The following is a 26859-nucleotide window of genomic DNA, read 5'->3' on the forward strand; positions in this document are numbered from 1 at the left end:
ACTTGTGGGAAGATCTATATTGGCCTTACAACCCGAGAGCTCCGTATAAGAACACGGGAACATGTAAATGACATTGAAAAAGCCAAATTGATTGAGGATGACAGTACATTGAAAACCCTACCCAGGCATTTCAAAAAATATCATGATTGCCGTAGTAGAGACCTTACTGTGAAAGGTTTTGATCAGGTGAGTATGGGGACAAGAGGAGGTGACCTTGGTCGAGTATTAGCCCAATTAGAAAGTAAGTGGATTTACCGTCTCGGGGCTATGAGTCTGTAGAGACCGCAGGTAAAGAAGGATGCAGGGACAAATAGGAGCCAGAAAGCAAATAGCGTTTTTAACTTTCTTTTTAACTTCCAACCAAAAAGATAACAAACGTTTTCCACGCAGGGAACTTATATACAAGAACACAATTTCGCAGTAAATCCCAATTATTATATGGCCGCCCTGAACTACACCCGTAGAACGCGGCAGCGCCTCACTAGTGACTCCCTACTAAGATAAAGTCAACAACGGTCACTTATCAGTGCTGGTTCAGCGATGTAGTCCTGACGGGGAGGCTCCGACAACGCCGTAGTCCTGATGGCGGAGGAAGGAGGTGTCTTCTGGCGACGGGCCCAGGCGTAGAGTCGAGTCCAGAATGTCTTTTGCGGTGCTGCGTTCCCTCCTGCAGGCGGACGTTGATCCGAGGTAACAGCCTCCCAGTCCAGAGAAGAGTCTTTTTGAGGAGGATTAGGAGAATAATCAGTATCAGTCACAGCTGAGACGAAACCATGCGAGTCTGTAGCACTCTCTGGCAAGGTGTTCTCAGGGAGCGCAGTAATACTGTCCCTGAGCTGGTCAGCACTACCCCTCTGCCTGGGGGGTCGCTGACGACGAATGCGTCTCTTTTTGGGGGCTCCAGTAATTGCCCGCAGTGTCTGTTGCACGTTTTCCCCCTGCTTCCTGCAAGTCTCACTGCGGCCTGCACACTCACAGCAACTGCGCTGCAGTTTCCTCTCCTCAGAGATTTCCCGCGCTTCTCTGCCCCTGCTTTCGCGCGTTTTGCTTTTTATCCTCTCCTCTCCCTGCGTCACTCTGCCTCCTGTCACATGAGCCTGGCTTCCCATGCACCCCTCAAATCCGTCCCCCGGAACCCCGACTCCCGGCAACAATGGTTCCACCCGTCTGCACAGCTCACCAGGTCCCTGTCCCCTACATTCCCCCACCCTGTATGCTCGCCAGTCCCTGGGCGAGGCCTTCGCACTGACAGGTCGCCCACCTGACGGATTGTTCCACACTTGGGTCTGTCTAGTGTGTAAGTCAGGACTGTAGCGAGTTGGGGGTCTACCGGCAGTAGAACGTTCAGAACGTCGTGGCTCGGGTCCTTGTGTAGGGGGTGTTGGGGGAATGTCGTCAGCGGAAGGGTGACTGGTCAGGGGTAGTGTAGTAGTCGAGATAGGGGGAGTATTTTGACGCCGTTCTTCTTCTTCATCATCTTCTTCATCTCACCAATGGTTGTTGGGGGACTCAGTCGTAGGTGGCTCTTCCCTGATTGCGGATTCCGGGGTGTCCGAGTCAACAGAGCGACACAACCGGAGCATGTTGCGATGAAGAATGCGAGTACCTGTACTTCCGAGGGCCTCAGACTGCACTTCATATACAGGTCCATGCGGGTCTATACGGCGAAGCACCCGATAGGGTGTTTTTTCCCAACGATGGTCTAACTTGTTTTGCGGTCTTTGCTCTCGAACGAGTACTCGATCACCTGGCCGGAACTCTGGGGGTTTTGCTGTAGGGGTGCTCCGATGCTCCACTTCCCGAATTCGAGTGTGTACCAGTCGGTGTAAGGTCTGCAGCCGATGCCGATGATCACGCACCCACGAAGCCATCCCTGTTCGGGGGCCTTCTTCCTCCGAAGACAGTTCCAGATCTGTCATGCCTTTTCCTGGGCGCCCAAAGACCACTTCATACGGGGTGCGTCCTGTGACTTGATGAACTCTATTGTTGTAGACCCACACTAGGTCAGACACGTACTCCGGCCAGCGGGCCTTCTGATCTTGTTCCAGCGCACGCAGCATTTGAAGCAAAGTCCGGTTAAACCGCTCGCAAGCCCCATTTCCCTGGGGATGATACGGTGTGGTGCGTGACTTATCAATGCCGTAGAGGCGATGCAGCTCTTCCATGACCTTGCCCAAGAAACAGGCGCCTTGATCCGAATGTATTCGCCTCGGACAGCCGTAAACTTGAATAAAGTTCTTACAGATAGCGCTCGCCGCCGACTCAGCTGTCTGATCACGGGTAGGGATGACTACCGCGAATTTTGAAAAATGATCTACCATAACGAGGCAGTGTTCGTAGCCTTGATGCGCTGCTCCAATGGTAATGTAGTCTATCATTAATACTTCAAAAGGGGCAGACGTCGTGATGCTCTGCACAGGCGCCCTTTCCTCCGGTGACTTGGTTAGCTCACATTGTCGACATTGTCTACAGGCAGTTTGTACTTCCGCAAGCAGCCGAGGATGATAGAACCGAGTTTGCAGCCACTTAAACGTCCTCTTCACTCCGAAGTGTGCCCCGGACTCATGAGCTTCTTTAGCAACTGCGGCCACCACAGGCCCTGGTAAGACCATCTGCCAGGTCGGCTCAGAATCTGCCAGAGCCATGGTTAAGTGGCATAAGAGCCCGTCCTGAAGAGTTAGGCGCTCCCACTGCCGCAGAAGAAGGTTCAGATCTGACGGGAGAATTTGTCCAGGGGTTCTCACGGGCAATAGACCATTCGTTATCCACTGTCGCAATGGAGCTAGTTCCTGGTCTTCCTGTTGTAGCCGTATCCATTCGTCCCGACTCTGAACCAACAGTCCTGCAGCCGTTCCGTTCCCGGTCTGTTCCCGGCTCACAGCCGTCTGAGCAGCGCCCCCGATGGCGTAGGGGATTTCTTCTCCCTCCAGCTCCTCATCTCGGTTAGTTCTTGGGGGATTTTTCCGCAGACGAGATAATGCGTCAGCATGAACATTCTCCGCTCCTCGCTTGTAAAGGATACGGTATCTGTACTTGGCCATCCGGGCTACCCAGCGCTGTTCTAGGGCACCCAATTTCGCATTTTCCAGATGTGCCAATGGGTTGTTATCCGTGCGTATCAGCACCTCGGAACCGGCCAGGTACTCAGCGAACCGCTCCGTCATAGCCCACACCACGGCCAGCAGCTCCACCTTGAAAGAACTGTAATTGTCTGGGTTCAACTCAGAGTCATGAAGAGACCGACTCGCATAGGCGATCACTCTCTCCCGCCCATCCTGAACCTGAGACAACACAGCCCCCAATCCCTGAGAGCTGCCGTCGGTGTGTAGCATGAACGGTTGCGAAAAGTCCGCATAAGCCAACACCGGCGGCTCCATGAGAGCTGTCTTCAAGTCCCGGAACGCTGCTTCTTGTGGCTCCTGCCATTGTATCTTCTTTCCCCGTTCCTTGGGGGAGCTTCCTTTCAGCAGGACTTGTAGATTGTGAGAACGGCGAGCAAAATTCTTCACGAAGCGCCGGTAGTACCCAGCGAGGCCCAAGAACGCCCGTACATCTTTAGCGGTCTCCGGTGTGGGCCACTCCTGGATTGCAGCAATCTTCTCCTGCGATGGCCGGACTCCTTCGGCGGACACCACATGCCCCAGGTACTCGATCTGTTCCCGGAACAAGTGACACTTCTGGGGCTTCACCTTAAGCCCGTATTTCAGCAACCGGTCTAGTACCTGTTCCAGTCGGCACAGATGTTCCTCGAATGTTGGGGCGTAGATGATGATGTCATCCAGATAAATGAGAGTGGCCTCGAAGTTCAAATCCCCCAGACACCGCTCCATTAATCGTTGGAAGGTGCCTGGAGCGTTGGCCAGCCCAAACGGCATTCGATTGAACTCAAATAGTCCCATGGGAAGGATGAACGCTGTCTTAGGACGATCTGCTTCTGTCATCGGGACCTGCCAGTATCCGCTGGCTAGGTCTAAGGTGGAAAAATATTTGGCCCGACCCAGCACGGAGAGAGACTCCTCGATACGGGGAAGTGGATAAGAGTCTCGGACGGTGCATGCATTTAGCTTACGATAGTCCACACAGAACCGGAGCGTGCCGTCCTTTTTCCGCACCAGCACGATCGGGGCAGCCCACGGGCTCTGACTCTCGCGGATCACTCCCTTTTGTAGCATCTGGCCTAACAACGTCTTTACTTCCTGGTACATCTGCGGGGGAATCTGTCTGTACCGCTCCCTGATGGGCACTGTATCTCCGGTCGGAATTCCATGTTCGATGGCCGTGGTACAGCCAAAATCATCTTCATGTTGCGCAAACACTTCAGCATAGTGTCCAAGGAGCCGCTGCACTCGCGAGACTTGTGATGGATCCAGACCCGGTAATTCTGCTCGCATATGTTCCAGAATAGTTTGACCTTTTCGTAACGCTATCAGCTCAGGATCCTGTGTAGACCGGACACTGACCATCCAGGGATCAGGGGAATCCACCTTTAACTGTAAAGTATCTGGAGGAGGCATCACTTCTAACGGTCGTACCACTTTGGCCATCTCACTTCGGACCCGTAGCACGACATCGTGTTCGTCCACATTCACACATCGCACTGGTACGGCCCCATTTTTAACAGTAGCCAGAGATCGGGCCACCAGCAGTCCTGTGGGCAAAGGGGACGTAAAGGTGGGCTCAACCTGCACTTGCACTCCTTCCAGAGGGATGCGAGCTCGGATGGGCAGGGATATAACAGTCTGTCCTGGGGGAAACGTCACTTCTGCTGTCGGGGAGGTGATTACTTTCCCTAGTATGTCTCCCTCCTGAAAGGTCTCTTGCACACGGACTTCCCTCACTAACTGTCTGAACACGGAGCCTTGAGGTGTACTGGTCCCCCACTGATTGAGTGTCTCTTGTGTGGTCTCCCCTAACAGCAAACTGCCAAAGTCCTTCAATACATTCATCCCCAAAGTCACGATATGTTGTGGGCTGGGATCCCCCCGTGTCAACACAACCCCCCGGCGGCCCAGGTCTTTCCCACATAAAGATATTTGCATCCAGGTGACCCCTTCCACTGGGATGGGCAGCTGATTGGCGGCCTGCAACCGGATTACGGGGCCCCATTGGGGTCTGACTGACACAGGGAAGTGTTTTCTAAAATAGGCCTCGGGCATAGTCGTGACTTGAGATCCGGTGTCCACCAGACAACGTACAGCCCGCCCTTCAAACTCTGCCCAAACCAGGGGGCAGCTGGCAACCAAATTTTCGGGACTTTCACCACCCATCCGCGGGGATTCTGACTCCGAGCGTCGTCCCCTTAGCTCGGAGTCCTCTAGTTTAACGCCCGCCGTGACGAGGCCCTCCCTCTCCGGGGGCACTCCCGTGCGAAATGTCCTGCCTCCCCGCAACCATAGCAAGCACCGGAGACCAGATAATATCCTGAACGAGCGCCACGAGCTGGACTCCCAGACCCTTGCCCCCGGGGTAGCTCCCTTGGGCTTCGCGCATTTTTTTTTACTTCGGCCAGTTCGTCTCGGATTTGTTTGAGCTCCTGCCGCATCTCCTGAACCCACGACGGCTCACCCCCTCCTGGTGCAGCGGTCTGGATAACCCGAGCCTCTCCTGTCAGGACCGTCACCCCCCTCTCTTGCTCCCGGGTGCGGGCCTCATTGCCTATGTCGGAGAAAGTCAGGCGCGGGTCGACCCGCACTCGTTCACGTAGAGCCTGTTTGGTCAACTCATCCCGCAGTCCCGTCACCAGTTGGTCGCGCAGGGTCACGTCGACATGTCCCATCCCCATACCATCTTTCCGCACGATTGCAATGTTTAGCTCCTGCAGAGCATTCATGTACTGAGTGACAGTCTCGCCCTCTTTTTGTCGCCGTCCAAACAACCGGGCCCGCAGCTCTCCCACGTCGGTGGGATCCCCGTGCGTCCCCTCTAACACATGTAACACCCCGGTAAAAGTATTCCGCTCTGTGGGGGGTCTCAACATCACTGAATCTCGGGCTTCTCCGTCTAATGCCATAATGGCTACCTCAGCTTCCAGGGCCGGGGTCATAGGATGCATTCTCAACAGCCCCCTCATCCTCTCAGTCCAGCTCCACAACAACATGTTGCTCCCATTAAACTTGGGCAAATTGTTTAACATGGCCCCCAATGAGAGAGAAGCTCTAGGCCCAGCCCCATCCTCCGTATCTTCTGGCTCCTTCTTTGGATCCTGCATCCTGCCGACTACGCCAAATGTAGAGACCGCAGGTAAAGAAGGATGCAGGGACAAATAGGAGCCAGAAAGCAAATAGCGTTTTTAACTTTCTTTTTAACTTCCAACCAAAAAGATAACAAACGTTTTCCACGCAGGGAACTTATATACAAGAACACAATTTCGCAGTAAATCCCAATTATTATATGGCCGCCCTGAACTACACCCGTAGAACGCGGCAGCGCCTCACTAGTGACTCCCTACTAAGATAAAGTCAACAACGGTCACTTATCAGTGCTGGTTCAGCGATGTAGTCCTGACGGGGAGGCTCCGACAACGCCGTAGTCCTGATGGCGGAGGAAGGAGGTGTCTTCTGGCGACGGGCCCAGGCGTAGAGTCGAGTCCAGAATGTCTTTTGCGGTGCTGCGTTCCCTCCTGCAGGCGGACGTTGATCCGAGGTAACAGCCTCCCAGTCCAGAGAAGAGTCTTTTTGAGGAGGATTAGGAGAATAATCAGTATCAGTCACAGCTGAGACGAAACCATGCGAGTCTGTAGCACTCTCTGGCAAGGTGTTCTCAGGGAGCGCGGTAATACTGTCCCTGAGCTGGTCAGCACTACCCCTCTGCCTGGGGGGTCGCTGACGACGAATGCGTCTCTTTTTGGGGGCTCCAGTAATTGCCCGCAGTGTCTGTTGCACGTTTTCCCCCTGCTTCCTGCAAGTCTCACTGCGGCCTGCACACTCACAGCAACTGCGCTGCAGTTTCCTCTCCTCAGAGATTTCCCGCGCTTCTCTGCCCCTGCTTTCGCGCGTTTTGCTTTTTATCCTCTCCTCTCCCTGCGTCACTCTGCCTCCTGTCACATGAGCCTGGCTTCCCATGCACCCCTCAAATCCGTCCCCCGGAACCCCGACTCCCGGCAACAATGGTTCCACCCGTCTGCACAGCTCACCAGGTCCCTGTCCCCTACAAGTCCACAGGGACTTAATGAGAGTTCTGGTTTCTCAGCATTTTTGTAGCTATATATCTGTGGTTAATGATGACCTTATGGCGGATATAATTATGGTCTGGGACATCCTTTTTAATAATGAGGGTAGTATATATTTTTATATATGTTTTTATATTGGGTTGTTTTTATATGTCTGTATTTATTTATTGTCAGATTACTTTATTAATTGGTTTTTTCCTTTTTCAATAGATGGTTTTACATAAATGTGCTGTATGATTATCCATTTATTTACCTTCCCATGCTCAGTGGAATTATGTATGAACCAGCATTGCATTAAGGTTAATAATGGGACATCCATGGATTTAAAATGGACCGAAAAAAAGAAAAAATGAAAGAAAAAGAAAATAAGAGACAAAGAAGATAAAGAAGCATCTTAGTAGCGTGACATATTGTATACTAGATATGCTCTTATTTATGATATTTGTATTTTTGGCAGGACACATAATAGGTTTTCATATGAAAACTATATTTCTTCTCCTATTCTAATCTTATTAAGATATCTATTAGGGATTTTTTCATATTATAAATATATAGATGGGTTTTTAATTTCTTTTATTAGGCACTTAGCACTTTAGCTTCCATTGCACATAGCACTTCCCTTAGTCTAATAATTTATATTTATTATATAGACATTATCAAAGCACTGTAATATGTCTCCTAAATGGTGACTTAATCCTATTTTGTGGGGCACTTTTTATAAAGTATATACACATTAATGTTCAATACACTAGTGAATTTCTCTCCCTTTTTTCATTCATCTGTGTTCACTATTAATATATTTATATATATATATTTTTTTTTTATTCAGTTATTTACATTATATTTTTCTTCTTCTTTTTTAATATATACCTGTCAATTAATAGAATTATCCATCTTAGTAAATAAGAGATCGGTATTCCATTTGCTTTGTCTAGGATGTCCTTTGGGTAGTGCGCATGCGCATAGAGGTCTCAGCTCCGTGCATCTCCAGGAGCGCCCATATACCTGGATACGCCGGTATCTATTGCTTGCGTTCCAGCGAGCGCTGACCTGGAGGTGCTTAATTCTGTATCCGGAGGAGAAATCGAACGCATGCGCCGTTAAGCCGAAGGGACCTTACTATAGTTCACGCCCCTTATTATGTGTCAAATCCCTATTGGAGGCTTGTTATATATATTGATGTCTGGCCCTCACAAAAACCACGCCCCCGGAAGAAGCTCTGGGCGAAACGCGCGTCGGGGCGCACGAGGAGGAAGGGACCTGCTTTACCATTACACTACCTGGGTCTGTATATATATATACTCTATATCCTTGTATGCTAGACAAACTAATGGGTGTTTAAAGTATTGGTTTAAGGTATGAGAGATGTGGACTGGTTTATTACCTTAATTGTAAGGAGAACTATTTTTCCATGTATTTCCACAGTATATCTTATACTTCCTACTATTATATTACATATTATAGTAACCCATTTAGTTTTTCTGTCTAGCATATTAGATTGTTATATCAGTACCATCAGTTATATTTGTTATTGGGGATAGTGTGCGGGTCCCTTTATTCCTCAGGACACTCGGTTATTATATCAGGTCTTATCTGTTGTTTGCTGTTTTGTAATTTATTTAATAAAGATATCTTGATTTTATATTATGGTTCTCTTCGTGCGGTTAATGGTATCTAAATCCACGTTTTGTTTAGACAGTTATTGGAAGTGCCATTAAGTATATATTTTGTGACTAGTTGGTTAGTATCTTGCCTCAGAGTAGAACCCCAAAGGATAGGCAGCCCCCCACGAATATTGACTGTGAATAGGAGAGGAGAGACACACACAGGCAGAAAACAGAATTTAGCAAAAGAGGCCACTCTAGCTAAATAGGTAAAGATATGACAGAATACTAAGCGGTCAGTATTAAAACCCTTCCAAAAATATCCACAGCAGATAATACAAAAAGTTCCACAATCTAACTAAAGACATGGAATGTATATCTGCAACTCCTGAGAATCCAACAAGACTGAGAAAATACTGACACAATCTAAGCTGGACAAAAAATGGATAGCACTGAATTATTGAGCACACAGCATGTGTGCAACAGAAACAAAACCAGACACTTATCTTTGCTGATTTGGCAGCAAGGCAGGAGGAACCAAACAAGGACCAACACCTCCCAAGAACCATGGACAATTGGCAAGGACTAATGAATCCTGCACGCCTAAATACCCCAGTCAGAACTGCAATCAGCAGATACACCTGACCAGGACTGCAACTCAGGGACAACTGCATTACCACCTACAACCACCGGAGGGAGCCCAAAAGCGGAATTCACAACAGAGTGCTCAGTCAGAAGGATAATGAATATAAATTTCAAAAAAGTTTAGGACCTGGTATACGAGAAATGCCCTAATGTGGCTACCAGGTACACATAAATTGGCCAATTTATGCGCTAAACGCTCTCATTTTTTCATATTTCTAGTGCAGTAATGCAGTTCTATTTTCATGTTTGCATGTTTTAGCACTGCAGTGGGCTGCCTTATTTACTTGACTGTATATGAGTTGGTGACTCTAGGTTCAGCACCTGTTCACACTTAGTCTATGTTTGGATGTGACTGTCAGTTTTTTAAAATCTGTATTCATTAGCCTTCTGACTGAGCACTGACCTCTTGAAAAGAGTTGTCAGTACAAGTTTGCATTTTCTTTCTTGGATGAACAATATCTGTTTTGTAGGTTACTTCAAGGAGCACATTTGTCACCTAGTGTTTTCCATCAGGCGTTGCAAAAGGTATTATCTAGATTTTCTAGGCCAGATTGTATTTTGCAATATGTTGATGATATTCTGTTGTCTACTGAGGATAAAGAATCACATGTTACTCTTCTGACAGAATTGTTTGAGCTGCTGCATGATGCAGGGTTGAAATTGAACACCAAAAAGGTCAAATTGATGCAATCCAAGGTCAGGTTTTTACGAGTGTTCTTGAGTCCAGGAAAAAGATAGCTACTGCAGGAAAGAATAGAGGCAATTGCTTCTCTACCAATTCCAACATCATAGAAGGCATTGTGACATTTCTTGGGTATTAGGGTTAGAACTATTCAAGGGACTTTATTGACAATTTTGCAGACAAGGCCAAACCCTTGTATGATATTTTAAAAGGTGAAAATGGTGATTACTTTGGTCCTTGGGGTGATGAACAACAAACTTCATTTGAACAATTGAAAATGAATTTACAAAAGTCACCTGCTTTGTCCACAGTAGATCCTTCGGCTCCATTTGCTTTGCAAGTACACACATCAGAGACATCTGTGTCTGCTGTGCTGCTACAGTTGTAGGGAGAAGAGTGGAGAATTTGGGGCTATTTTTCCAAGCTTCTCTCACCTGTTGAAAGAGGTTTTGAGACCTGTGCAAGACACTTGGTAGGTGTGTACTTTGCAGTTAAAGTAACTGAACACATTGTTGGGTTCAACAAAATCACTTTGCAAACTCCTCATTCTACACTAAAACTTCCCTTTGAGAACAATATCCCAGGTGTGTCACAGAGATTTGCTCATTTGTTATTGTCATTGTCTCCCAAACAAATTGAGGTAGATTATAAGGCCAAATATGTTCTTCCTCAGTTGATGCAATATGAAGGGCAAACTCATGATTGTTTACAGTCTTTTCATGATCCTAGTCCATTGCTTTTCAGAAGGAACCCAGAGGCAACAGATGAACCAGTTTTTGTAGATGGTTCCAGATTTTATTCAGATGGGCACTACTATTCAGGATATGCCATTATTTATCCCAAAAGAGGACAGGTTGTAAAACACGAATTACTGTGTCATTTTTCAGCTCAAAGGGCAGAGTTAGAAGTGATAAAAATGGTACTACAGCTGAACGAAGCTGATGATCAGTGTCCCATTGTAATCTACAGTGATAGCTCCTATGTTGTTAGATCACTGACAGATTATTTGCCAGTTTGGGGAAAAGAGGCTATGTAGATTCTTCTAATAAGACTCTTGTACATAGTGACACACTGAAAACAATCTTTGTGATGGCATCAAAAACCCTAATGGTTTTGCTATTGTCAAAGTCCCTGCCCATAAAAAATTTGATGAATTATCTGTTGGAAATGCAACCACAGATATGTTAGCCAAAGAGGCAGCCCTGTCAGGAGAAGAAGTGTTTCACCCTGAAACTTTTGAGATTTTAGCAGTTTAAAGAACAGACATGCATATCCCTTCTTTTGTGGAAGAACAACAAAAAGACACATCTCTTGTTGCTTCCCAGGTTGATCCATAACCTCCCTTTGTTTGTGAAAACGGGGTTTTGTGCCAGGACTTAAACAGGGAGTTGCGTCCTGTTGTACCAAAAGTTCTACAGGTTGAGTTCACAAAATATAATCATGGGTCAACAGAAATTGTTAGGCATTCTCACAGAGATATTTTACTGGGAAAAGATGGAAGAGACTGTATAAAATATTGTTCAATTATGTCTCATTTGTGCCCAAATTTATCCAAGACGAAACGGACAGAAACCGCCACTGCTTCGAACCGCACCTGCAGATGGTCCATGGTCCACATTACAAATCGACTACATTGGACCGTTACCATCACGTAAAAATGGTCTCAGGTATGCATTGGTTGTAGTAAATGTTTTTTTCTAAATGGGTTGAAATATTACCTGTTAGGAAAGATGATGCTTTGTCTACAGTTAGAGAATTAGTTTATCATGTCTTTTGTACTTGGGGATCCCAAGAATGATCTCCTCTGATCGAGGAAGTCACTTTACAGGAAAAATCATGCAAGTTTGTACTATTCTAGGGGTACAACAACAATTCCATGTACCTTACTATCCACAGTCTGCTGGTATTGTGGAAAGGATGAATAGAGCAATAAAATCCAGAATTGCCCAGATGTTATTGGACAAAGGCAATACTTGGGTTGTTGCAGTACCTTTTGTACTGTTGAGTGTGAGAGGAACAACTTCTTCCACAACTCAATTTACTCCTTTTGAACTAATGACAGGAAGAAAAATGCCATTGATTTTTCCACATGAACCATTTTTGTTCACAACTCAAAAAGATGCTGTTGCAAGATCCAAATGGTTGCAATTGTTGCTGGAAAACTATTCTTCCACATGTTGCATTAAGAATGCAGAGAATGGAGCCACCATATGAATCCAAATTCAAGATGATGATTAAAACTTTCAGGGAGAGTGGACCATGGGAAAGTAACTGGGAAGGTCCCTTTGAGATAATCAAAACCATGGGACAAGGTATGATTCTTGTACAACAAGCATCTAATGTGGTTAAAAATACCCGCAGACAACAGAGTGTGTGTACATGTCTATCAATGCAAATTGTATGTTGCAAAATAATGATACTGCATTTCTTTTAGGAAGAAATAGGATTTCAATAAGAGCTGGAATATGAAACCCCATGTCCTTGATGGAAGGGATTCAACATCAATCCTTCAGGAGAAGAAGACATTTCCCAGGAAAAGCTACTATCTGATGGGAATTAAATTTCTGCTACTTTGTACTATTACAACTGTGATCTATGCAGAAGATATTTTACATCATGGAATGAATACTAGTGAAATGAATGAACCTTTCAAAAGAACTCTACATTCACGGAAACCAAGAGGATCTAGTCTACAAAACCTAATAGATAGAGAAATACTGGACGATTCAGTAAATATTACCGGAAACATTTGCATGGGCTTTGGTGTAAAATGCTGTATTGAGCTACACTTCATACACGACACTGACATAATATAACATGCTACCACAGGACCTAAGACTGGGTTTACACAGTTACAAGGAGATTATATACATGGAGCGCCCCCAGACGCAGGGCCGCGGGGTACTCGGTAGCGGGCCTCTCTGTCTCGGTTCTGGGGTTGTCACGGTGGCTAGGCTCGGTCCATGACCCTGCTAAGGGGCATCCAATGAAAGGTGTGATGGTGGTGCGTGGTGCAAGTCGCGATGAATAACGAGGACACAGGGTTGCAGTCTCTTTACCTCTTTACTGAAGGCTTCAGGATCCGCAATCCAGAGCACTGCTAACAGGGCTGGCTGAGACCGGCCGGTCCGAAGGCACATCCAGAGTTCCCTTCGCAGGTGGAAATCAGTGCCTACCTTCTAGCGCCTGTGTGTTGTAGTACCTCCCTGCTGAGCACCACGGGATAGTCCTCACAACTGTTGTGTCTGTTCTGATGTTATTTCTCACAACTCGTATCTGTTCTGATGTTCTTCTCCGTCCCCCAGATGATATGGCTAGGATGCACCCGTATGACGGGTAGGCCTGGAGTTCTTCCTAGACCCTAGAGTTGCCCCTCTCCCACAATTGCCCCCTATGTCTGCTTAGGTGATTTAGGTGAGACAGCCAACCTATAGTTAACTGTCCTGCCGTTGGTTTGAAGTAATGCTTGGAGCCCAATACTTCCTCGGCGTTCCGACCACCGGCTACGCGCCTCAGTAGGATGGTGCCTCGATCTTACGGCACGACTCCTACTGGCTTTATCTCCTTTGTGCTGCGATCTCGTTTCTCACTTCTCCAAAATAAACCTCGCTTCTTGTCCTTTCTTAAGATACCGCAGCAATGAAGTGCAGGCGCGGTTCCGTAATGTTCTGTTCTGTTCGCTAGGCCTCTATCAGGATCCCACCCCTGACAGGGACCCCCTGAATCTTCCCCTGCAACACCCTCTGCCACAGGATGTTGCCTGGTTCCAACCCAGTCAGCTTCTCTCTAACTTTCTGTCCGGCCCCCAGTTTTACCAGATTGTGAGGAATGGCCTAATCATAGAACCCTTTGCTCCCCCTGGTGGCCAGAGTGTGACGTGTAATGTGTGACTGTGATACCTGGTCAGGTGAACTCCTTAGGTGCCATCAGACGTACAATCACTCCCCTTAGCAGCAGAGCGTCAGTACTGCAACGACCAGGACTCTGGGGCGCTGCACTCCCCCCGGTTAAATCCAGTACTCCCGGACTGGGAAGAAAACAACAATACATGTCAGCAAAAGACATACAAATTTTGAAATCCAATGAACCAGTAATAAGTAATAATAACAGTGCTTCCCTTTATGGGAGGTGAGGACTCTTGAACGTTACAAACAAAACATGGTTAAATATTTTAAATAACATACTATAAATAACTTCTATTACCCAGCCAGGTATTCTACTAAGTGCAAATTCTGAACAATAATTTAACTTTTCCTTTAAGGGCATATAAGCTGAACCCACTAAAGGCTTACTATAAAACTTCTAAAATATAAATTAACTTTTTTTTTCTTTATTTTTCTTTTCTAAGTGCAATACTCTTCTTTTTACTCTCTGATTGTTCATATGCAGGACCGCCTGTCTATCTGTCCAGGCCTACTGCCTCTTTTCTTAGTACAGGATCACTGAGCCATCTCTCTATGGCTCCTAGGAGGACTCACTCACTAACCCCTACGGGTCTACTTCCTGTCCTCAATCTCTAGCAACATTATCAAGCATTCTCTATAACTGTCTAGCTAACTACATATTACTCCTATGTAAAACATTATTACCAACTACTTTCTTTAAGGCAACATTAAACTTTAAGTGCTACTAGTGAACCTTCCCTTTAAGAGGGAACCAAGTCTCTTTGAGGTAATGCAGACTCTCTCTGCAAGTCCAGTTAAGGCAAGAGCTTCCATGCTGTACTCAGGAACAGTCTCTTCGCAAAGCTCTCCTTGTAAAACCAGTAAGGGGCACCTTTAAGAAGGTGAGAACTATTTACATTACAGTTTGTGAACCATTCACCGTCCATGATTCGGCAGTCTTTATAACATTGTGGAACAAAAGCAAAAGGAAAACAAAAGAAAAAAAAAAGCAATAGGGATCCCGGGTAAACAAAGGGATCCCTTTAAGACCAACCTTGGTCAGGTACTAGCAGCAAAAAGCAGAGAAACAAACAGTTAACTATGTACATTTGCAGAGCATTAAGACCTTACTCTGGTTCTGGCGGTAGCTCTGCAGGCAACAGTGGGCAGGGCCATCTGCCCGGGTACCTGCGGCCCCCAGGTGTTGTGCCAGAAACCCCCTCACTCCAGGCAGGGGTCTGGGTACCCACAGTCTTGGATTCTGAGACGACCTCGGTACTGGTCATCACGGCGGCCAAGCTTCCGGCTACTACAGTGGTAACAGTGCAGGTGGTGGTCTTTACAACGGTGCAAATTGGGGTAGCCACTGTGGTCTTTGTAGTAATTGTGGACCGGTCACAAGTGGGCGCCTTCACCACAGGGGGCAGCTTCACTGGGACTGTACCCGGGAGTGCCACGGGATCTCGCCTCTTGTGGACATTCAGGGCAAACCACCCCTTTTCCCCAAAGTGCCGGGTGTAGGTAACGTCATCCCCGGGTAGACATCCCGATCCGGGTGGCCCTCTCTTAGGTGGGACTCGACATCCCTTCGGTTTACAAACACTTCGGCGTACAGGCCCGGCTCTTTGATAAAGCCCCAGCCCCCGCGGAGTTTAAAGGCGATGACAATGCCCTGCTGGCGCAGGGCCTGGTGAGTGGTGCGGTTATTGCTGGCCCGTTCCTTTACCTCCCGATCCCGCTGGTGATAAGCCCTCCACCCAGCCTGGGATTCTTTCTCCTCCTCCCACTGCTGATTTAGCTGGACCTGATATTCTTCCCAGCTGAGGGCCTCCACCATCTCTCCTTCCTGGGTCGCCACCCCGGGGAACCCCATAAAGTTGGACCCGGGGTTGACCCAGTGGCACACTGTGCGCTCGGCATAGACCGCGCCCCCAGGCAGGGTGACTGGCGAGATCGGGGCCTTTAAAAAGTGTTCCATGCCTGTGGCCTGGCCCCAGGGAAGGAGGTACTGGAGTCGATAGGCCCAGTTGCAGCGCCACCTCCCCCGGGAACCTATCAGCAGGTCCTCCGCTAACGGGGCAGGGTCGGCGGGCTTACCGGCCGGTGCAATGTCCTCTCTCGCGGCTGGTTCCGCTGGCGGTGACATCAGTGGAGACGTCGGCAGCAACTCGAACAGCGAGGCAGGGACCGAGGTCGGGGACTCCTCTGCTGGGGTCTCCTGGGGTGCGGCCTTGGCTTCCACCCGCAGCTGGAGAAGCTGTCCGATCAACTCTTCGATCTCGAGCTGCAGGAGATCCGCATCGGCCGCGGAGACTGGGCCTCTTTTCTCCTCCGGGTAGCTGGGAGAGTTTTCCACTTCAACCCCACACTCTGGGTCTGAGCGGTCGGCCATCACGTCCCCCATGTGGGTCACTTCCTGATGTTTTTCCCGCTCTTTCCTTCGTGGGTGGTTTCTTTTTCGTTGTCTCAGCCCTCCATTGAGGATTAGGAGGCAGATCTCGGCTGCTGACGGACTTGTCCTCAAGGTACAGAAATATTTAGACTGGGCGGCCATTGTCTTTCGCGCTCTCCAGCTCGTTTGCGCCCACTTCACGCTCCTCTTCTTCTCCTGCACTCTTCTTAGCGCTGTAATGGCGGTTTTTGGGGGGAACTTTTGGCGGCAAGTGGCAATCCACAGTCTTTACAATAAGTCACAGTTTAAGCACAATTCAGACACAGTTCCAAGGCACACATGACCTGATTCTTCAGGCTTAAGTAGATCCTGTTCGTGATGCCAAGTTTGGAGTGCCCCCAGACGCAGGGCCACGGGGTACTCGGTACCGGGCCTCTCTGTCTCGGTTCTGGGGTTGTCACGGTGGCTAGGCTCGGTCCGTGACCCTGCTAAGGGGCATCCAATGAAAGGTGTGATGGTGGTGCGTGGTGCAAGTCGCGATGAATAACGAGGACACAGGGTTGCAGTCTCTTTACCTCTTTACTGAAGGCTTCAGGATCCGCAATCCAGAGGACTGCTAACAGGGCTTGCTGAGACCATCCGGTCCGAAGGCACATCCAGAGTTCCCTTCGCAAGTGGAAATCAGTGCCTACCTTCGAGCGCCTGTGTGTTGTAGTACCTCCCTGCTGAGCACCACGGGATAGTCCTCACAACTGTTGTGTCCTGATGTTATTTCTCACAACTCGTATCTGTTCTGATGTTCTTCTCCGTCCCCCAGATGATATGGCTAGGATGCACCCGTATGACGGGTAGGCCTGGAGTTCTTCCGGGACCCTAGAGTCGCCCCTCTCCCACAATTGCCCCCTATGTCTGCTTAGGTGATTTAGGTGAGACAGCCAACCTATAGTTAACTGTCCTGCCGTTGGTTTGAAGTAATGCTTGGAGCCCAATACTTCCTCACCGTTCCGACCACCGGCTACGCGCCTCAGTAGGATGGTGCCTCGATCTTACGGCACAACTCCTACTGGCTTTATCTCCTTTGTGCTGTGATCTCATTTCTCACTTCTCCACAATAAACCTCGCTTCTTGTCCTTTCTTAAGATACCGCCGCAATGAAGTGCAGGCGCGGTTCCGTAACGTTCTGTTCGCTAGGCCTCCATCAGGATCCCACCCCTGACAGGGACCCCCCCTGAATCTTCCCCTGCAACACCCTCTGCCACAGGATGTTGCCTGGTTCCAACCCAGTCAGCTTCTCTCTAACTTTCTGTCCGGACCCCAGTTTAACCAGATTGTGAGGAGTGGCCTAATCATAGAACCCTTTGCTCCCCTGGTGGCCAGAGTGTGACGTGTAATGTGTGACTGTGATACCTGGTCAGGTGAACTCCTTAGGTGCCATCAGACGTACCATCACTCCCCCTAGCAGCGGAGCGTCAGTACTGCAACGACCAGGACTCTGGGGCGCTGCATACACAATAATAAGATAGGCACATGGGAATGTAATCCTACAGATGTGTTATACTGGAATATAGAGGTAAGAGATGAAGAAAAAGCTGTGTGCTCAGGTGATATTACAAATTATGTGATCACAAAACGGAAAGATGGAAGATGCAAAACAGATATTTGGTTAACGACACAACGTTTTGGGAAAATTTTGGATCCTTCATTACTTTCTGTTACAGAAGGAGATGAAGATTGGGTAAAAACATGGAACTTACAGAGAACCAGTACAAGTACAGGTAGCTGTAGTTTTTATAGTAACAAATACTATAGCTCCAGAAGTAAGGGTTACACCACAAGCAATACATATTCAAGAAAATATGTCTCCTTTATTATTAAAATGCAACACAAGGTTAGAGTTACCTTGAGAATCTCCACTAACATGGACCAAAGATAGATTATTTTTTGGGAAGTTTTTCAAATGGTCCAACAAATGTTATACACAGAGGTGAATCCGGTAATATGAGTTGGTTGAATAAGAATTTTATTTTTTCTGTAGATAATCCATCTCCTTAGGATTCTGGACTTTACCAATGTTGCGTTTTAAGTAAAAATAACTACAAACAATGTAAAGATGTGAATGTGAAATGGATGGTCAGCAGTAGACAAGGTTTCAACCATCTACTCCATTCCAAATCAGTCAGTTCCAATCTAAACCTTTATTACGAGATGGAGTGTTTATGACTATGATATGGAATTTTATCATGTCTAACTGGAGAATATCTTCTAGATGTCCCCAGTGTCAATCACATCTCATTAACATGGAAATGGGAATAGAACAATGGTTGTCGGGAAGAGAAGAAACCCTGGTTCCTATAACTGTTCTGGGAATTCCTGTTAGTCAAACACAATTGCTATATTATCAATTACAGGACACAGATTTTGCATTTGATGGCACAAACACTGAACAATTAGACATTTCCTCATGCATAAATGTTGTTTCTAAGGTAATGTGTCTACCTGGACAGGATACAGTCATTAATTATTCATGTTTCCATAATCATACCTCATCACATGCCAGAGTGGAGACTGTACACACGATCCATGACTTGGTGACACCAGTAAGTGCTGACAAGATTTGTTTCCAAGTTATGTCAGAAAAAGAAGTTGTTTCTGCATTCTTTTCATCTTGTGTACAAGCTGAAAGTCTGAAAATCGGTTTATATTGTATTGGGGAAAATGTGAAAACTCTCAAAAAAGGAAGGAAGTATAAATATTACATCAACAGGCACAAGAAATCTGAAAATCCTCCCGATACAGTTCAGTTTGTCACAAATAAATAATTTTCCTTGGTATATGTGGACAAGTGAGATAAAGAAAGACAAGGGTTTGTTAAAGGGAACCTGTCACCCCCAAAATCGAAGGTGAGCTAAGGCCACCGGCATCAGGGGCTTATCTACAGCATTCTGTAATGCATTCTGTAATGCTGTAGATAAGCCCCCAATTTAACCTGAAAGATAAGAAAAAGAGGTTAGATTATACTCACCCAGGGGCGGTCCTGCTGTGATCCGGTCCGATGGGCCTCGCGGTCTGGTCCGGGGCCTGCCATCTTCTTACGAATGAAAAATATAGATTACTTAACATATGCAGTTAAGTTTTACTCTGGTTAGTGGGTGACCGAGTTATTCTGAGGACTTTGGTAGATACAGCTGTTCTCTGTCAGGACTATAGGGCTTTTGTCAGAACTGTCAATAAGTGTCTATTTGGAGATAGTAAATGGTTCCCAAAAGGTCATAGGCTATAGGCTTAAGTAGTTCAAAATGAGGTAATGTGCAAATAACAAAAAATCATATTCCATAAGTTACTAGTGTTGTTCTAATATGGTAGAGGCTATGAACATAGCGGCAAATCGCCATATGTGGTTATGAGACAGGAAAAAGAGCAATCAATGTAAGTCTATGGGTCAAAATAATACAGAAAACGACCTATCTCCTGTTCAGACAGATCTCTCATACCTTGAGAATCTCCAACCTGGACCACATCATACCTAAAGACCATATGTAAGAACCACTGAATGCTTGTTTTCTCTTCTATAATCTAATACATATTGTTGTGTGCTATGAACTTACTTTTCTTCATTTTTCTAATCAATTTTTTTAATGAACTTTAAACAAGATTTGTTTTATCCACACAATTCAATATTGTTTTCATTTCTATCCTCTAAAAAGTAAGAAAGTGATAGAAAAAATAACAGGTGCCTTTAAGAAGATCTAGCAATGACGCGGCTGTTATAGCGAAACTCAGAATGAATAGCAGATAGTAACCCCACAATTCCAAGAAACGCCCTCACTTGCTTCTTGGAAAGTGGTTGCAGCCACTCTTGAATCGCCTCGATCTTGTTTATTTGTAGCTTAATTTCGCCCCTCCTAATGACATAGCCTAGGTACGTGGCATATTTTTTCGGAATTATGGTGAACCCCGCATTTCTTAAAGCATCCATAACTGTCTGTACCTTTGGCAGATGACTAGCCCAGTCAGGGCTAAAGACCACAATGTCATCGAGGTACGCTGCGGCACACTTCTTATGCAGAGTCAGGATCCGATCCATCGCCCTCTGGAAGGTTACCGTGGCCACTGAAGACCGAAGGACATTCTGGTGTATTGAAAACACCCATCAGGCATCAAGAAGGCCATCTTCTCCTTGACACTATGGGACATGGGGATTTACCAATAGCCCTTCATCAGGTCTAGGGTTGTAATGTACCTGGCGGGACCAAGTCTCTCAATGAGCTCGTCCACATAAGACATTGGGTATGCATCAAATCTTTAGACTTCATTCAGCTTGCTGTAGTCGTTGCAGAACCGCCACTCACCATCAGGCTTTGGCACGAGGACGACTGGACTCCATCATCCACTTTTCAAGTCCTCTATCTCCCTGAGATCTAGCATCCTCTTCACCTCATTTGAAATCACCTCCTGACGTGCTTCCGGAATTTTATAGGGCTTGAGGTTCACCCTGACATGCGGTTCTGTCAACATGTCATGCTCTACCACCTGAGTATGCCTTGACAGCTCCGAGAACAGGACATGGTTCTGCTGCAACAGCTCCCGACACTGTTGCCTCTGGGTGGGAGTTAGAGTCTCCGCAACAGTGAGATTGTCCACTGTGGCTTAGGGACTGGCTCCCAGGTAAGGGACGTCCAGCAATTATTGGTCTCGCCAAGGTTTTAGCAAGTTCACACGATAAGACTTGGTGCGGCTTCCTTCGGCCCAGCTGTGCACCTTGTAATTAACTTCACCCAGTTTTTCCACCACCTCATATGGGCCTTTCCACTTAGCTAGGAACTTGCTCTCCACCATACAGATAAGCACTATTATTATTTTATTATTATTATTATACATTTTTATAGCGCCATTTATTCCATGGCGCTTTACATGTGAAAGCACTAGCATGGGGTTCCCGGGCTGGAACTGCCTCAGTCTCGCTGTTGGTCATAGACCCTCGCCTGTGCCTGGAGAAGATTCTCCTTCATGATAGTCATCACTTTCGCCATTTTCTCCTGCAGCTGCGGAACACAGAATAATATTAGGAAGAAGGAAAAAGACGCAAGACGATAATACACAGATAGGAATAATAGAGAGGAAATATTGGAGAACAATACATGTAATATTGAGATGGATCCAATCATCGTTTTATAAAAAAAAAATCTACTTATTAAACAAACTAAGCTCCGCTCCGTACACCTCATACACACATGGCTCCTGTCCATACACAAACAACTCTGCTCTGTACATACAGTACACACACGGCTCAGCACCGTACACATGCAGCTCCACTCAACAAACGCTGTACACAGCCGGCTCCACTCCGTACATCTCGTACACACGGCTCCGCTCCGTACACCTCGTACACACGGCTCCGCTCCGTACACCTCATACACACACGGCTCCGCTCCGTACACCTCGTACACAAACGGCTCCGCTGCATAAACCTCGTACACACACGGCTCCGCTGCATCAACCTCGTACACACACGGCTCTGCTCCGTCCACCTCGTACACACACGGCTCCGCTCCGTACACCTCATACACACACGGCTCCGCTCCGTACACCTCGTACACAAACGGCTCCGCTGCATAAACCTCGTACACACACGGCTCTGCTCCGTCCACCTCGTACACACACGGCTCCGCTCCGTACACCTCATACATACACGGCTCCGCTCCGTACACCTCGTACACACACGGCTCTGCTCCGTACACCTCGTACACACACGGCTCCGCTCCATACACCTCGTACACACACGGCTCCCCTACATCCACACTGTAAACCCCTCCTGACCCCACACATAATCTTCCCCTCATCCAGCACCATGACAACCAGCACAGCAGAGTCCTGCATACACTGAGGCCCCTGATCATGTGACCCCTGACTCCTCCCCTCCTGTGACCTCATCACAGGTCCTGTGCGCACAGAGCAGCCTAGTGATGGGCAGTCCGGCTCTTTTTGGTGATCCGGCTCTTTCGGCTCCGCTCACTATAAAGAGCCGGCTCTTTCGGCTCGTGAACCGGCTCTTTTTTTAAATAAAACTAGATTTTACACTGTCATCGTTCCCAGTCTTTGCCTGTAAAGTGACAGCCTCATGATACACCTGTATAAGTATCTAGTGAAGCAGTAAAGACTGGTTTTTAGCATTGCTGTTTCCGCAGATTGTTGGCTCTTGTGAACAGAGCCCGCGCTACTCGGTTGTAGTCCTAAGTTGGGTTCACACTGCGTTAGCAGCAGCCCGCTCAGCACATACGGTAACGGGCTGCTGTTAACGCAAGTGCCGACGTTTACATTGCGCTAGCGCAGATAGAGCATCTTCTAGCTCTATCTGCGCTAGCAGTGACGGACCCGGAAACGCTGCAGCCCGCATCTCAGGGTCCGTCACTCAATGACGGCACATCCCTAGTGCACGCCCATTGTGGGTGGGCGCTAGTGATGCGTCCGACATTGGAGTCAATGGCGGCCGTAACGGACTGCGTTACACCGTGTTTATGCTGCTGTGTAACGTAGTCCGTCTAACAGACGCCACTAACGCAATGTGAACCCAGCCTAACCTGTATTACTTTGTAATATGTGCTGTTTTTTGTACACGTCCTTTCTGAATTAGTAAGTGCTGTGCTATATGTTGGTGCTGTATAAGATTGTAATTCATACAAATAAAGGCATGCTGCAAGCACTGTGCTAAGGCTACTTTCACACTAGCGTCGGTACGGGGCCGTCGCCATGCGTCAGCCCGATGTACCGACGCACGTTGTGAAAGAAATGAACAACGGGGGCAGCGCATGCAGTTTTTCAACGCATCCGCTGCCCCATTGTAAGGTCCGGGGAGGAGGGGGCACGGTCGAAAATGGCGGACGTGACGCACAAAAAAAGTTACATGGAACTTTTTTTGTGCCGACGGTCCACCAAAACACAACGCATCCGTCGCACGACGGATGCGACGTGTGGCCATACATCGCAATGCGTCGCTAATGAAAGTCTATGGAGAAAAAAAGCATCATGCAGATAATTCTGCAGGATGCGTTTTTTCTCCAAAACAATGCATTGCGACGTACACCAAACAACGCTAGTGTGAAAGTAGCCTTACACGCACACTGTACACATACACAATGTATACACTGTACACACACACACACACTGTGCAAAGCATACGGAATAGTAAACTCAGTTTATTTCAACACAACGTGGAACAGAAATGTATAAATGCTACTATACCATGGTATCAACTTCTCCTGCTGGTGGTGCACAGCACTACAAATCCCAGCAAGTCAAACAGAATATGGCACTGCAACCCTAGTTACATACCAACTTTATTAACAGTTAAGTTACAGTAAGTATGATTGAGGTAGTATTACAGATAGAACAAGTTTAAAGAGATTGTCCATGACTAACATTGATGGCCTGGCCTTAGGGTACCGTTACACTAAACGATTTACCAACGATCACGACCAGCGATACGACCTGGCCGTGATCGTTGGTAAGTCGTTGTGTGGTCGCTGGGGAGCTGTCACACAGACTGCTCTCCAGCGACCAACGATCAGGGGAACGACTTCGGCATCGATGAAACTGTCTTCAACGATGCCGAGGTCCCCGGGTAACCAGGGTAAACATCGGGTTACTAAGCGCAGGGCCGCGCTTAGTAACCCGATATTTACCGTGGTTACCATTGTAAATGTAAAAAAACCAAATACTACATACTCACATTTTGATGTCTGTCACGTCCCCCGCCGGTGGCTTCCCGCACTGACTGTGTCAGTGCCGGCCGTAAAGCACAGCACAGCGGTGACGTCACCGCTGTGCTCTGCTTTTACTTTACGGCCGGCGCTCACAGTCAGTGCAGGAAGCAGACGCCGGGGGACGTGACAGATATCAGAAGGTGAGTATGTAGTGTTTGTTTGTTTTTTACATTTACAATGGTAACCACGGTAAACATCGGGTTACTAAGCGCGGCCCTGCGCTTAGAACCCGATGTTTACCCTGGTTACAAGCGAACACATCGCTGGATCGCTGTCACACACAACGATCCAGCGATGTCAGCGGGAGATCCAGCGACGAAAGAAAGTTTCAAACGATCTGCTAAGACGTACGATTCTCAGCAGGGTCCCTGATCGCTGCTGCGTGTCAGACACAGCGATATCGTATGGATATCGCTGGAACGTCACGGATCGTACCGTCGTAGCGATCAAAGTGCCACTGTGTGACGGTACCCTTACTGTAGGTGATCAATGTGGCGAGACGCTGCAGAGAAGCGAGTGCAGCCCCAGCCTCCTGTGATGCCACGTGTGAGACCACCTCAAATGAAACCAGGGCCGGACTGGCCATAGGGCACTTCTGGCAAATGCCAGAAGGGCCGGTGCCAGTGGTGGGCCGCTCAATCCGCCGCCCCCGCCGTCGCATTCAACTATACCGGCGTATAGACGCCGGTACAGTTGAATGCAATGATGGAGGAGAGCGTCTACAGACGCTCCTCTCCCATCATTCCCCGCTCTGCCTCTGACACTGCGGGTGCGCGATGACGTCATATCATCGCGCACCTGCTGTGTCCCGGGCAGACTGCAGCTGCTGAGACAGGAGCAGGAACCAGGAAGCAACGCTGGGCACGAGGAGAGGTGAGGAGAGTTTTTTTTTTTTCTGGACTGTGGGGCCATTCTCGGAGGAGGTGAGGGGAGGAAGAGAAGAGATGTGGGCTGTATATAGTTCTCTGTGGGCTGTGCTCTGTGCTGTATACTGCTGTGGGCTGTATATAGTTCTCTGTGGGCTGTGCTCTGTGCTGTATACTACTGTGGGCTGTATATAGTTCTCTGTGGGCTGTGCTCTGTGCTGTATACTGCTGTGGGCTGTATATAGTTCTCTGTGGGCTGTGCTCTGTGCTGTATACTGCTGTGGGCTGTATATAGTTCTCTGTGGGCTGTGCTCTGTGCTGTATACTGCTGTGGGCTGTATATAGTTCTCTGTGGGCTGTGCTCTGTGCTGTATACTGCTGTGGGCTGTATATAGTTCTCTGTGGGCTGTGCTCTGTGCTGTATACTGCTGTGGGCTGTATATAGTTCTCTGGGCTGTGCTCTGTGCTGTATACTACTGTGGGCTGTATATAGTTCTCTGTGGGCTGTGCTCTGTGCTGTATACTACTGTGGGCTGTATATAGTTCTCTGTGGGCTGTGCTCTGTGCTGTATACTGCTGTGGGCTGTATATAGTTCTCTGTGGGCTGTGCTCTGTGCTGTATACTGCTGTGGGCTGTATATAGTTCTCTGGGCTGTGCTCTGTGCTGTATACTACTGTGGGCTGTATATAGTTCTCTGTGGGCTGTGCTCTGTGCTGTATACTGCTGTGGGCTGTATATAGTTCTCTGTGGGCTGTGCTCTGTGCTGTATACTGCTGTGGGCTGTATATAGTTCTCTGTGGGCTGTGCTCTGTGCTCTGTGCTGTATACTGCTGTGGGCTGTATATAGTTCTCTGTGGGCTGTGCTCTGTGCTGTATACTACTGTGGGCTGTATATAGTACTCTGTGGGCTGTGCTCTGTGCTGTATACTGCTGTGGGCTGTATATAGTTCTCTGTGGGCTGTGCTCTGTGCTGTATACTACTGTGGGCTGTATATAGTACTCTGTGGGCTGTGCTCTGTGCTGTATACTGCTGTGGGCTGTATATAGTTCTCTGTGGGCTGTGCTCTGTGCTGTATACTGCTGTGGGCTGTATATAGTTCTCTGTGGGCTGTGCTCTGTGCTGTATACTGCTGTGGGCTGTATATAGTTCTCTGTGGGCTGTGCTCTGTGCTGTATACTACTGTGGGCTGTATATAGTACTCTGTGGGCTGTGCTCTGTGCTGTATACTGCTGTGGGCTGTATATAGTTCTCTGTGGGCTGTGCTCTGTGCTGTATACTGCTGTGGGCTGTATATAGTTCTCTGTGGGCTGTGCTCTGTGCTGTATACTGCTGTGGGCTGTATATAGTTCTCTGTGGGCTGTGCTCTGTGCTGTATACTACTGTGGGCTGTATATAGTTCTCTGTGGGCTGTGCTCTGTGCTGTATACTACTGTGGGCTGTATATAGCTCTCTGTGGGCTGTGCTCTGTGCTGTATACTACTGTGTGCTCTGTGCTATATATAGTACTCTGTGGGCTGTGCTCTGTGCTGTATACTACTGTGGGCTGTATATAGTTCTCTGTGGGCTGTGCTCTGTGCTGTATACTACTGTGTGCTCTGTGCTATATATAGTACTCTGTGGGCTGTGCTCTGTGCTGTATACTGCTGTGGGCTGTATATAGTTCTCTGTGGGCTGTGCTCTGTGCTCTGTGCTGTATACTGCTGTGGGCTGTATATAGTTCTCTGTGGGCTGTGCTCTGTGCTGTATACTACTGTGGGCTGTATATAGTACTCTGTGGGCTGTGCTCTGTGCTGTATACTGCTGTGGGCTGTATATAGTTCTCTGTGGGCTGTGCTCTGTGCTGTATACTACTGTGG

This window comes from Ranitomeya variabilis, chromosome 4, assembly GCF_051348905.1.
Source record: "Ranitomeya variabilis isolate aRanVar5 chromosome 4, aRanVar5.hap1, whole genome shotgun sequence".
NCBI classification, from domain to species: domain Eukaryota; kingdom Metazoa; phylum Chordata; class Amphibia; order Anura; family Dendrobatidae; genus Ranitomeya; species Ranitomeya variabilis.